The sequence below is a fragment of the Aquarana catesbeiana genome, linkage group LG08, assembly GCF_042186555.1.
Source record: "Aquarana catesbeiana isolate 2022-GZ linkage group LG08, ASM4218655v1, whole genome shotgun sequence".
Classification (NCBI taxonomy): domain Eukaryota; kingdom Metazoa; phylum Chordata; class Amphibia; order Anura; family Ranidae; genus Aquarana; species Aquarana catesbeiana.
In genome coordinates, this window is record NC_133331.1 from 262,306,733 (window position 1) to 262,320,023 (window position 13,291).

A 13,291-nucleotide genomic window follows, 5' to 3' on the forward strand; every position below is an offset into this window, starting at 1 on the left:
GAAAAGGCAGGATCAACCAGGTTTTTTACAGCTTAGAAAGGGACAGATTAGACAGCACAATCATTGTGCTGTTTAATCTGCTATAAGAGAACAGGAGCTCTTTTTTTGGGGGGTTATGGAAAGACTTCTTTACAGTAAGAGCTGTAAAAATGTGGAATAGACTCCCTCAAGTGCTGGTTCTCTCCACCTCAGTAGATTACTTTAAAAAGGCCTAGATTATTTCCTAAAGGTATATAATATAACTGGATACTAATATTTATAGATAAAGTTGATCCAGGGAATATCCAATTGCTCTTGGGGGATCAGGAAAGGATTTTTTTTCCCCTACTGGAGCCCATTGGATCATGCTTGCTATTTTTTTTTTTTTTTTTGCCTTCCTCTGGATCAATTGTGAGTATGGGATTTTGTTTCCCCTTTTATTGGTTGAACTAGATGGACTTGTGTCTTTTTTCAACCGGACTATGTAAATATGTAGAAGCATAGTACACTATGAATGGCAACCATCCAGAATATATTTTGGTCCGCCTTCATTAAAATAGACTTTAGCTGGTTATTTAGAGTTTTGGCACTTTGTGCTTTAGGCTGGGTTCAAACTATTGCAAATTGGGTGCATCCAATTTGCATGTCAGGAGATTGTAACCGGCTTTCTATGGAGCGGCTCCGGTGGGAATTGCACAGGAGTCCTGTGAGTTTTCTGGTCTGTTTCAGGTCCGAATTCAGCCAAAAATTCAGGCTGAAATCGTACCTGAAACGGTGAACAGGCACGCACCGGACCCCTGCTGTGAGCCGCTCTGTGCTGCGGTGTGAACCCAACCTTACTCCCGATTGACTAACAATGCTTTTCTTCTGTAGAAATTAGGGATGAGCTTCGTGTTCGAGTCGAACCCATGTTCGACTCGAACATCGGCTGTTCGATCGTTCGCCGAATTGCGAACGTTATGGGCCGTTCGCGCTAAATTCGTGTGGCGCGTCACGGCCCATAATTCACTGCGGCATCGCAGTGCATTGCTGGCTGATGATTGGCCAAGCATGCACTATGACCCGCATGCTTGGCCAATCACAGCGCTGTCAGTAGAGAGAGCTGTAATTGGCCAAAGCCAGGGTGGCTTTGGCCAATTACGGCTCAGGGCATTTAGTACACACCCCACACTATATAAGGCCGCCTGCACGGCGGCCCTGTGTAGTGTGTGTTCCGGTGTGCTGAGAGATAGAGAGAGAGAGAGACAGTGTCATTTGATTTGAGTTAGATAGATTAGGCAGAACAGTCAGTCAGTTAGCTGCACTTACAGTGTATTGTGTATATATATGCATCCCAGGTGTTGCATATATATATATACACTGTATTCAGTTTAGCTAGATCCGTTCCTGTTATCTTCTATCTAGACTATTTACATTTAATGCAGTGCGTCCTGCTCACAGTGTTCAGCTAGATCCGTTCCTGTTATCTTCTAGACTATTTACATTTAGTGCAGTGCGTCCTGCTCACAGTGTTCAGCTAGATCCGTTCCTGCTATTTACATTTAGTGCAGTGCGTCCTGCTCACAGTGTTCAGCTAGATCCGTTCCTGTTAAATTCCTACTGACCGGCAGGCTTGTCTGGTTACAGTATATAAAGCTACCTGAAGAAAATTACAGGTGTTCTATTTGATCCTATTAGTACCACGGTCAGGCAGCTAGACTATTTACATTTAGTACAGTGCGTCCTGCTCACAGTGTTCAGCTAGATCCGTTCCTGTTATCTTCCTACTGACAGGCAGGCTTGTCTGGTTACAGTATATAAAGCTACCTGAAGAAAATTACAGGTGTTCTATTTGATCCTATTAGTACCACGGTCAGGCAGCTAGACTATTTACATTTAGTACAGTGCGTCCTGCTCACAGTGTACAGCTAGATCCGTTCCTGTTATCTTCCTACTGACAGGCAGGCTTGTCTGGTTACAGTATATAAAGCTACCTGAAGAAAATTACAGGTGTTCTATTTGATCCTATTAGTACCACGGTCAGGCAGCTAGACTATTTACATTTAGTACAGTGCGTCCTGCTCACAGTGTACAGCTAGATCCGTTCCTGTTATCTTCCTACTGACAGGCAGGCTTGTCTGGTTACAGTATATAAAGCTACCTGAAGAAAATTACAGGTGTTCTATTTGATCCTATTAGTACCACGGTCAGGCAGCTAGACTATTTACATTTAGTACAGTGCGTCCTGCTCACAGTGTTCAGCTAGATCCGTTCCTGTTATCTTCCTACTGACAGGCAGGCTTGTCTGGTTACAGTATATAAAGCTACCTGAAGAAAATTACAGGTGTTCTATTTGATCCTATTAGTACCATGGTCAGGCAGCTAGACTATTTACATTTAGTACAGTGCGTCCTGCTCACAGTGTACAGCTAGATCCGTTCCTGTTATCTTCCTACTGACAGGCAGGCTTGTCTGGTTACAGTATATAAAGCTACCTGAAGAAAATTACAGGTGTTCTATTTGATCCTATTAGTACCACGGTCAGGCAGCTAGACTATTTACATTTAGTACAGTGCGTCCTGCTCACAGTGTACAGCTAGATCCGTTCCTGTTATCTTCCTACTGACAGGCAGGCTTGTCTGGTTACAGTATATAAAGCTACCTGAAGAAAATTACAGGTGTTCTATTTGATCCTATTAGTACCACGGTCAGGCAGCTAGACTATTTACATTTAGTACAGTGCGTCCTGCTCACAGTGTTCAGCTAGATCCGTTCCTGTTATCTTCCTACTGACAGGCAGGCTTGTCTGGTTACAGTATATAAAGCTACTTGAAGAAAATTACAGGTGTTCTATCCCAGCTTAGTGCAGCTACAGGCCATTAGTATGTCTGGAAGGCCAAGAAGGAGAGGCAGACAGTCACAAGCCAATAAGAGAGGGCAAGCAGGCTCTGTGTCTAGTGCTGGTCGTGGAGACGGTGCATCCTCATCAGCACGTGGCCATGGGACACGCTTGGCCTTTTTTTCGGCAGCTGGCCATGTTGAGCCGCAACATGCGGAAGACTTGGTCGAGTGGATGACCAAGCCGTCCTCATCCTCCTCATCCTCTCTCACCCATGCCCAGGGTGCTTTGTCTGGCAAAGCAGCGGCCTCTTCCCTCAGCTCAATGTCATCAGTGACTCCTTCCCTAGCTCCACCATGTCCTCATGAGGATTCCCTCGAACTGTTTGACCACAGTGTTGGGTACATGCTCCAGGAGGATGCCCAGCGTTTGGAAGGCTCTGATGACGATACTGAGCTCGATGAAGGCAGTAACATGAGCGCGGACAGAGGGGGTGCCCAAGAAGGACAGCAATCTGGCAGTCATGCTCCCCCTGCTGCAGCATACTGCCAGGTTTGCTCCAGTGATGAGGAGGGAGGGGATGATGAGGTCACTGACTCAACGTGGGTGCCTGATAGGAGAGAGGAGGAGGAGGAGGAGGAGGAGGAGGAGGAGGAGGAGGAGGCGGCAGCACATCACCAACGAGGCAGGATGCCCTCCAGGGGCCAGCCTAAGGGCAACACATTGACTGCATCACACCCCAAAGCTCCACATGTGCAGGGCGCTGCAGTCTCTGCGCGTTATTCAAAAAGTTCTTTGGTGTGGGCCTTTTTTGAGACGAGTGCATCAGATCGCACCGCTGCTATTTGCAACATATGTCTCAAGCGTATCTCGCGTGGCCAAAATATCTCCCGCTTGGGTACCACATGCTTGACCAGACATATGTTGACCTGCCATGCAGTTCGTTGGCAAGCGTATCTAAAAGACCCACACCAAAGAACAAAGAGGATCTCTCCTTGCTCCTCATCAGCTGAGATTTCCAACCCCACTAGACCTTCAGTCCTCTCTGAGACCTGCAGTGAGAGGAATGAAGGTGTAGAATTAGGTGTGTCACAGCCAAGTACTTGTGGGCAATCTGCTTTTGGTACACCGACGTCAGATTGTACCAGGCAAATTTCCCTGCCCCAGCTGCTGCACCGCCGAAAGAAGTTTGCTCCCAGCCATCCACATGCCCAGCGGTTGAATGCTAGCTTGGCAAAATTGCTAGCACTTCAACTGCTGCCTTTTCAGTTGGTAGACTCTGCCCCCTTCCGTGAGTTTGTGGAATGTGCGGTTCCTCAGTGGCAGGTACCCAAACGCCACTTTTTCTCACGGAAGGCGATTCCGGCTCTCTACCGGCATGTGGAAGGCAATGTCCATGCCTCGCTGGACAGGGCGGTCAGCGGTAAGGTGCATATTACCGCTGACTCATGGTCCAGCAGGCATGGACAGGGACGTTACCTAAGTTTCACGGCGCATTGGGTGACTCTGCTGGCAGCTGGGAAGGATGCAGGACAAGGTGCAGTAGTGTTGGAGGTTGTTCTGCCACCACGCCTCCAAAATGCTGATTGTGACACACCTCTCTCCTCCACCCCCTCCTCTTCTTCTTCCTCCATGGCCTCTTCCTCGGAACCAGCGGTGCTCCGTAGGCGTTCAAGGGGCTACGCAAGTACGCAGGCCAAAAGATGCCATGCGGTGCTTGAGCTGGTGTGCTTGGGGGACAGGAGCCACACTGGGGCAGAGGTTCTGTCAGCTCTGCAGGGGCAGGTTCAGAGGTGGTTGACGCCACGCCAACTTAAGGCAGGAATGGTGGTTTGCGACAATGGCACCAACCTCCTCTCTGCCCTCCGACAGGGACAAATGACCCATGTGCCCTGTTTGGCTCACGTCCTTAACTTGGTGGTGCAGCGGTTCTTGGGCAGGTACCCGGGCTTACAGGATGTCCTGAGGCAGGCCAGGAAAGTCTGTGTGCATTTCCGCCGGTCATATAATGCCAGTGCTCGGCTGACGGACCTCCAAAAGGAGTTTAACCTGCCCAAGAACCGCCTAATCTGTGACATGCCCACCAGGTGGAACTCAACGTTGGCCATGCTGCAGCGGCTGCACACGCAGCAGAGGGCCATCAATGAGTACCTGTGCGACTATGGCACCAGGACAGGGTCAGGGGAGCTTGGTTTTTTTTCCCCACGCCAGTGGGCCATGATCAGGGATGCATGCACTGTCCTGTCACCATTCGAGGAGGCCACGAGGATGGTGAGCAGTGACAGTGCATGCATCAGTGACACTGTCCCCCTTGTCCACCTGTTGGAGCACACGCTGCGTGGAATAATGGACAGGGCACTTGAGGCAGAACAGAGGCAGGAAGAGGAGGACTTCCTTAGCTCTCAAGGCCCCCTTTATCCAGACAGTGTTCCTGCGTGCCCGCCGATCACACAGGAAGAGGACGAGGAGGAAGAGGAGGAGGAGGAAGATTGTGTCAGTATGGAGGTGGAGCCTGGCACTCAGCATCAGCAGCAGTCTTTAAGGGATCAGTCCCAAGAAACACATGGACTTGTACGTGGCTGGGAGGAGGTGGCTGCGGACCATGTCGTTCTTAGTGACCCAGAGGACTCCGGACCGAATGCCTCAGCAAACCTACGCTGCATGGCCTCCCTGATCCTGCAAAGCCTGCGTAAGGATCCTCGTATTCGTGGTATCAAGGAGAAGGACCAATACTGGCTGGCAACCCTCCTTGATCCACGTTACAAGGGTAAGGTTGCGGACCTTATCTTGCCATCGCAGAGGGAGCAGAGGATGAAACATCTTCGGGAGGCCTTGCAGAAAGGTCTGTGCAACGCGTTCCCAGAGACTGGGAGGTTACAAACTCCTGTTTCTGGACAACGTGTTGCTGAGGCTTCGGTCAGTCAAAGAAGGAGCGGTGGAGAAGGTGGCCGTCTGACCGATGCGTTCAGACAATTTTTTGGTCCGCAGCCCCAAGGTATGATCGGTTCCAGCAACCATCGCCAGCGTCTGTTTTACATGGTGCAGGAATACCTAGGGGCAAGATCAGACTTGGACACCTTTCCCACCGAAAATCCTCTGGGTTACTGGGTCTTGAGGATGGATCACTGGCCAGAGCTTGCACAGTATGCAATTGAGCTACTGGCCTGTCCTGCATCCAGCGTTCTTTCGGAACGCACATTCAGTGCTGCTGGAGGCGTGGTAACCGATCACAGGGTGCGTCTGTCCACCGACTCGGTCGATCGGCTGACCTTCATAAAAATGAATGAGTCTTGGATCACCACCAGCTACCAAGCACCTGATGCTGATGTAACCGAATAATTTTTTTTGAAATCTCAGATCCCTTCAAAGACTGCCTATGCTGATGCTGAGTGACTATCCCTGAGTAATTATCCTCTTCCTCCTCAATCATCACGCTGATAGCTTGTAAGAACATTTTTGGTTCTGGGCGCCACCACCAGTGCCTAAGGCACAATTTTTCAGCCCCTGTTTAACAGGGGCGTGTAATTACAATTTTTGATGTAATACTTTGCAGCAGGGCTCGTTCCTGCATTCCAACTAGAGTGTCTGTGAGGGGTTGCAGTGTTGTGGCACCAGCACCAGTGCCTAGGGCCCAATTTTTCTGCCCCTGTCTAACAGGGGCGTGTAATTACAATTTTTGATGCAATACTTTGCAGCAGGGCTCGTTCCTGCGTTCCAACTAGAGTGTCTGTGAGGGGTTGCAGTGTTGTGGCACCAGCACCAGTGCCTAAGGCCCAATTTTTCTGCCCCTGTCTAACAGGGGCGTGTAATTACAATTTTTGATGCAATACTTTGCAGCAGGGCTCGTTCCTGCGTTCCAACTAGAGTGTCTGTGAGGGGTTGCAGTGTTGTGGCACCAGCACCAGTGCCTAAGGCCTAATTTTTCAGCTCCTGTTCAACAGGGGCATGTAATTACAATTCTTGATCTAATATTTCACAGCAGGGCCCTGTGAGGGCTTACAGTGTTGTGGCCACAGCAACACCTAAGGCCCAAATTTCTGCTGAGTATATAGGGCAGGACCCTACTTTCAAACATCTAACTTACAAACGACTCCTACTTGCAAACGGAAGGAGACAACAGGAAGTGAGATGAAATCTACCCCTAGGAAGGGAAATTCTCTCCTGTAAGAGTTAATATGGGAAAACAATTTCTCCTTTCCACTGATGCTTTCCAATCCTTGTTCCACAAAAAAACCCAAATTTTCAAAAAACATTTTTCATTGGGACAAAAAAGTGAGGTGAAATCTTCTGAAGAGGAGGAAAGACAGCAAAACAAATGTCACAGGGGTGATAACCCTTCCCTATGTTTTCCAAAAAGCTTAGAAAAGATTTTTTGGCTGGAGCTAAACACGTTAAAAATGTTCAAAATTACAAACAGATTCTACTTAACAACAAACCTACAGTCCCTGTCTTGTTTGCACCGCCTGTATACTGCTGTTCAGAGTATATAGGGCCTGGTGGCCCCACACCTTTCCTTATTTTAATTTGGGTGCGGGGTTCCCCTTAATATCCATACAAGACCCAAAGGGCCTGGTAATGGACTGGGGGGTACCCATGCCGTTTGTCTCACTGATTTTCATCCATATTGCCATGACCCGACATGACATTAAACCCGCAAGCAGTTTTAAATGAGATTTTTTCCTTTAAAAATGACATTTGGTGCAGGGACTGTTCTAAACATGGGAAACACGCGTCACTTTACAGGCATACTATAGACACCCCCCAGGTACGATATTTAAAGGAATATTTCACTTTTTTTTTTTTACTTTAAGCATCATTAAAATCACTGCTCCCGAAAAAACGGCCGTTTTTAAAAGTTTTTTTTGCATTGATACATGTCCCCTGGGGTAGGACCCGGGTCCCCAAACCCTTTTTAGGACAATACCATGCAAATTAGCCTTTAAAATGAGCACTTTTGATTTCGAACGTTCGAGTCCCATAGACGTCAATGGGGTTCTAACGTTCGTGCGAACTTTCGGTCCGTTCGCGGGTTCTGGTGCGAACCGAACCGGGGGGTGTTCGGCTCATCCCTAGTAGAAATGAAGCATCAATAAAGATTGCAAGGGGAGCTAAGAGTAGCTAACAGCATGCACAGGATGTAGCTCATTGTTTTGTCTTAACAAGCCTTGTGTTCCCTGATGAAGGCAGCATGACTTTTGACCCTCGCTTACCTTTTGAACACTTGGTACATCGCCTAAGGAGAGGCACCCAAAAACACCAAGAGATATGGACACACAGAGGATTAGCAGGTTGTTGAGTCAGAGAATGCACAACAATGCCACCAACCTGTCAAATAAATGGACTTGGTTTAAAGAAAATCAATAAACAAGGCAATACGTGACCTTAATATCACAGTGTACATTTTAATGGCTTCAGTATCATGACTTGCTAAATAGTTTTATTACCTGTTTTGTTCAATCAACCCTCTGCAGGATCCTAGAGTACCTATTCTGTGTGTATGGTAACCCTGGTGTCTGTCTACAGCAGGCTTTTGCCACCATTTTAAAAGAGAGGACCCCTTGAAAAAAACGTCCCGGTCTCAGGGAACCCCTTCTAATCATATTTATCACTCATGAGAAATTAGCATGAACACTAAGTTAAAGCTAGAAATATAAAGTGTTCAAATCCAGGGCTGCGCTATGAAACAAAATCATTTTCAGACATGCAGGCCGAAAATTGTAGTGATCCCTTATATTGGTGGTCAGTGGAAAAGTGTCTGTGAAGTGACCATATACATCAGTTGTCTGTCAGTGTAGTGTCCCCTTATGTTGGTTGTCAGCGTAGTGTCACCTTACATTTATGGTAATTAAGGTACTCAATTATCATTGGTGGTCAGGTGGAAAATGACCCCCTTACATTAGTGGTGACTGAGAGAAGGAGCTCCCTACATTGGTGGCAGGGCCGTCTTAATAGCATCGTGGGGCCCTGGGCAAAGTAATGCTCTGGGGCACCTACAATGGAGACAGTGCAGGTAAACAGACATCAAGTAGGTAGGAGGCAGACAAATGGAGCTTTCCCTTTTGGGCGGAGCATCACTTTAACTACATGAACATTAATTCTGTACAGCAAAGAAACAGTGGGAAAATACTACATACATAAAGTAACAAAGCTGTCCTGTGCATATAATATATCTGCTAGAATGATGCTCAGGACAGTTGTAACTGTTTTTTATTGGTGGCGGTGGTGTGACACTGCCACCAATAAAAATCATGAGGCACCATCCAGCCTGACAGGGTCTCAGATACCCCCAACATTGTAACCCCTCTACATCTTTTCTATACATCCAGCACTCTTAACTCCACCCAACCAAATCCCCCCCCACACACAGCTTCCCCCTACCATTGTTATCCTGTTACCACCTCCACACCCCTGGATTCAGAACCCCAAATAAATATCCCCCCAGCACTCTGACCCCTCTACACCCTAGATTCCCCCCCCCCCAGCACTGTGACCCCTCTAAACCCCAGATATCCCCCAGCACTCTGACCCCTCTACACCCCATATATCCTCCCAGCACTCTGTCCCCTCTACATCCCAGATATCCCCCAGCACTCTGCCCCCTCTACACCCCAGATATTCCCCAGCACTCTGCCCCCTCTACACCCCAGATATTCCCCAGCACTCTGCCCCCTCTACACCCCAGATATTCCCCAGCACTCTGCCCCCTCTATATCCCAGATATCCCCCCAGCACTCTGCCCCCTCTACATCCCAGATATCCCCCCAGCACTCTGCCCCCTCTACATCCCAGATATCCCCCCAGCACTCTGACCTCTCTACATCCCAGATATCCCCCCAGCACTCTGCCCCCTCTACATCCCAGATATCCCCCCAGCACTCTGCCCCCTCTACATCCCAGATATCCCCCCAGCACTCTGCCCCCTCTACATCCCAGATATCCCCCCAGCACTCTGACCTCTCTACATCCCAGATATCCTCCCAGCACTCTGACCCCTCTACACCCCAAGTTTCCCACAGCACTCTCACCTCTCTACACCCCAGATATCCCCCCGATATCCCCCCAGCACTGTGACAGCTCTACACCCCAGAAATCCCCCCAGCACTGTGACCACTCTACACCACAGAAATACCCCCCAGCACTGTGACCCCTCTTCACCCCAGATCATGTTTCCAAGGATGCTCTGTTAAAAAATGTCTGCTTAATCACTTGCCTACCAGGCACTTATACCCCCTTCCTGCTCAAGCCATTAATGACAATTGCGCGGTCATGCTACACTGTATCTAAACATTTTTTTTTATCATTTTCTTCACACAAATAGAGCTTTCTTTTGGTGGTATTTAATCACTGCTGGTTTTTTTATTTTTTTACAACAAAAAAAAACAAAAAAACATTTTTTTTCAACATTTTTGACTTTTTTCTGTTAGCAAATTTTGTAACTAAGTAATTTTTCGCCTTCAGTGATGTGCGCTGATGAGGGGTCACTGATGGGCACTGATAGGCTGAACTGGTGGGCATTGATGAGGTGGCACTTATGGGCACTGATGAGGAAGCACCAATATGCCGCACATATGGGCACTGATAGGCGGCACTGGTGGGCACGGATAGGCGGCACTGATGGGCATTGATCGACAGCAGTGATGGGCATTGATGGGAAGCACTGATAGGCGGCACTGATTGCCAGCACTGACTGGCATCGCTAATGGGCACTGATTGGTGGCACTTGTGGGCACTGATTGCTGGCTTTGGTGGGCACTGATTGGTGACACTGTATTGCTATATTGTAATCCGGGCACTCATGAACAGTGCCCTGATTACATTCCTAGATGTACCCCTGCGTGGAGATGCCGCTGATCGGCTCTTGCCACACACTCTGTCTCCTTGCCACACACAGAGTGTATGGCAAGGAGAGCCGATTACCGGCATCTCTGTGTTTTACATGTGACCGGCTGTGATTGGACACAGCCAATCACACGGTTAAAGAGCCGCAGACCTGGCTCTTTACAGAGATTAGGGTCGCGCTGTGTCCTAGCAACACGGTGCAGCCGCGATCGCTACATTGCGCGCCCCCATATGACATCGCCCCAGAACGATTTCATTTGACGGTGGGCGGGCGGCAAGCAGTTAATGTAGTCCTATATAATGCACACTTATCGGCTAGGTAGGAGGAGAGGGAGAGATCATTTTTAAGAAAAGACATAGCTAGGCTTTTTTCCAATTTAATTTTGGATAGAGTAGGGAGAGAAGATTTTCATATCATATGGGTCATGTTGGCAGGGCAGCCATCAGAAATTTTGGGGCCCCTTACACAGCTTTAGGCCTGGGCCCCCCGGGGCCCGACCCCCAACATTCCCCAGGGCCCACCTGCGATAGTTGCAAGCGAATCCAGCAGGCTGGTTGTACCCAAGTTGATCGATCTATCAACTTGATACATTCAGCCTGCCCATTAACCATTTCAGCCCTGGAAGATTTTACCCCCTTCCTGACCAGAGCACTTTTTGCAATTTGGCACTGCGTTGCTTTAACGGATAATTGCGCGGTCGTGCGACGCTGTACCCAAACAAAATTTATGTCCTTTGTTTCCCACAAATAGAGCTTTCTTTTGGTGGTATTTGATCACCTCTGCGGTTTTTATTTTTTGCGCTATAAACAAAAAAAGGGCGACAGTTTAAAAAAAAAAAAAAAACAATATTTTTTACTTTTTGCTATAATAAATATCCCCCTAATTTAAAAAAAAAAACGAATTTCTTCATCAGTATTCTTCTACATATTTTTGGTAAAAAAAAAATTTGCAATAAGCGTATTGATTGGTTTATTGAATATTGATTGGTTTGTGCAAAAGTTATAGCGTCTACAAACTATGGGAAAGATTTATGCCATTGTGTATTTGGTTTTTTTTTAATAGTATTGGCGGTGATCTGCGATTATTAGCGGTACTGCAACATTGCGACGGACAGATCGGACACTTATTTCTTGCGCTATAAAGAAAAGAAAGCGACAAGTTTAAAAAAAACACAATATTTTTTACTTTTTGCTGTAATAAATATCCAATTTTTTTTTAAACATGTTTTCCTCAGTTTAGGCCGATATGTATTCTTCTACATATTTTTGGTAAAAATAAAAATCGCAATAAGCGTATATTGATTGGTTTGCGCAAAAGTTATAGCGTCTACAAAATAGGGGATAGATTTATAGCATTTTAATTTTTTTTTTACTAGTAATGGCGGCGATCTGCGATTTTTATTGTGACTGTGATATTGCGGCGGACATATCGGACACTTTTGACACATTTTTGGGACCATTCACAATTTACACAGTAATCGATGCATTTTTATAGCACTGATCGCTGTGTAATGTCACTGGCAGGGAAGGGGTTAACACTTGGGGGGATCAAGGGGTTAAATGTGTGTTCTAACTGTGTGGGGAAGGGAATGACTAGGAGAGGATGCATGCATTGTGGAGACTGGAGGGATGGATGGTGCTCGGCGTGGGTGGGGATGCGCGCGTTGTGGAGACTGGAGGGATGTGCTCGGCGTGGGTGGGGGATGTGTTGTGGAGACTAAAGGGATGGATGGTGCTCGGCATGGGTGGGGAGGTGTTGTGGAGACTGGAGGGATGGATGATGCTCGGCATTGGTGGGGATGCGTGCGTTGTGGAGACTGGAGGGATGGAGTAGATGCTGGGTGGGGATGAAGATGATTGAGTTGCATTGTGAAAATGGATGAGGATGACTGTGGGTGGGAATGAGAGTTGCAGCGGGCTCTCCAAAATTTTACTTATTTGCACCCAAAGTCATCATTTTCAAAATGCAAATCAATTATAGGCAGCTAGTCAGCCTAAGGGTGTCCCATCCAAGAAGAAGGAGATAAATAAAGTCCAACTAAAATGTACAGGCAGCACAGGGGGCACAGTCAGCAGCACACATTACATTTTTGCGACTTACCCTCCATGCTGCACTCTCCGACCTGTTATTGCTGTCTGTGTCCATGTGCACCGTTGACGAGCTGGCCACTCCCCCTGTTCCTGTCCTGGCCAATCACAGTCCAAGCAAACCCTGCAGCAGCCATCAGGCTCTGCCTCTGCAGGGAATGGATGAGGAGAGAGCGTAGGCCGCGGTCACCAGCCTGACACTGCCAAGGTTCCTTAGATGTTCTGCCGTAGCTCCCAAATGTCCCTGATTTCGAGGGACTGTCCCTGATTTGGAGCAATGTTCCTCTGTCCCTCTTTCCCCCTCATTTGTCCCTCATTTTGGTCTGATCTATATAGTTGTATATAAAATGCTCTTTTTATCTTTCAAAAAGTGTTTCCCAGTGCTAAACCTTTCATCCAAATTCTAAAGTGCTGCATTTGTAAATTTTAAAAGCCAATTTAAAGCAATAGTAGTGATTAAAAAAAAGCCTGTATGAATTTAATTACCTTTTTTTGTGGTTAATTCTCCTTTAAGGGGGGTGTGGCAGGGGGCGTGTCCTATACATTTGCTAGTAGGCGTCCCTCATT

At 47.5% G+C, this 13,291-nt stretch overlaps 1 pseudogene; it reads right to left on the reverse strand.

The window, feature by feature from the left end:
• The window catches only part of LOC141106733 (uncharacterized), a 46,075-nt pseudogene that overhangs the window by 1,756 nt on the left and 31,028 nt on the right, over positions 1 to 13,291 (reverse strand).